This window comes from Lytechinus variegatus, chromosome 10, assembly GCF_018143015.1.
Source record: "Lytechinus variegatus isolate NC3 chromosome 10, Lvar_3.0, whole genome shotgun sequence".
Lineage (NCBI taxonomy): Eukaryota > Metazoa > Echinodermata > Echinoidea > Temnopleuroida > Toxopneustidae > Lytechinus > Lytechinus variegatus.
In genome coordinates this window covers 36,603,813-36,604,237 of record NC_054749.1, presented here as the reverse complement: position 1 = coordinate 36,604,237, position 425 = coordinate 36,603,813, and positions in this window count along the sequence as shown.

The window sequence follows — 425 nt, the reverse complement described above, 5'->3', positions numbered from 1 at the left end:
TTTCGGATTAACGAACATCGAGGTATAGGCAATTTACGTGCTTCGGAATTACGAACCTTCGGAATAAAGAGCCTTCGGAATTACGAAATGTAACCGGCAAAATTGCCCAAACGGCAATCTTTGGGCACCCAAGCTGAATTTGTCTAGGACCCCATAGGAATACGAATCAAGAAAAAAACTTCATTGGAAAGAACATCTCTAGGTTCGGAAAATGTCAAATCGACTAATGTGTGACTAGGATCTTTCTCTGCAAATTTTTGACATTTTGGGAGATAACAAGAGAACCAGATGTAGAGGATGGTAGAGACTTCTTGGGTATTATTATTGATAAAAAAATTGATATAAGAACCAGTCTGAATTTAATTCAGTTCAGGTTTATTGCAAATACATGAATGGTAGTCAAAGATGAATTTGTACATGTTTAA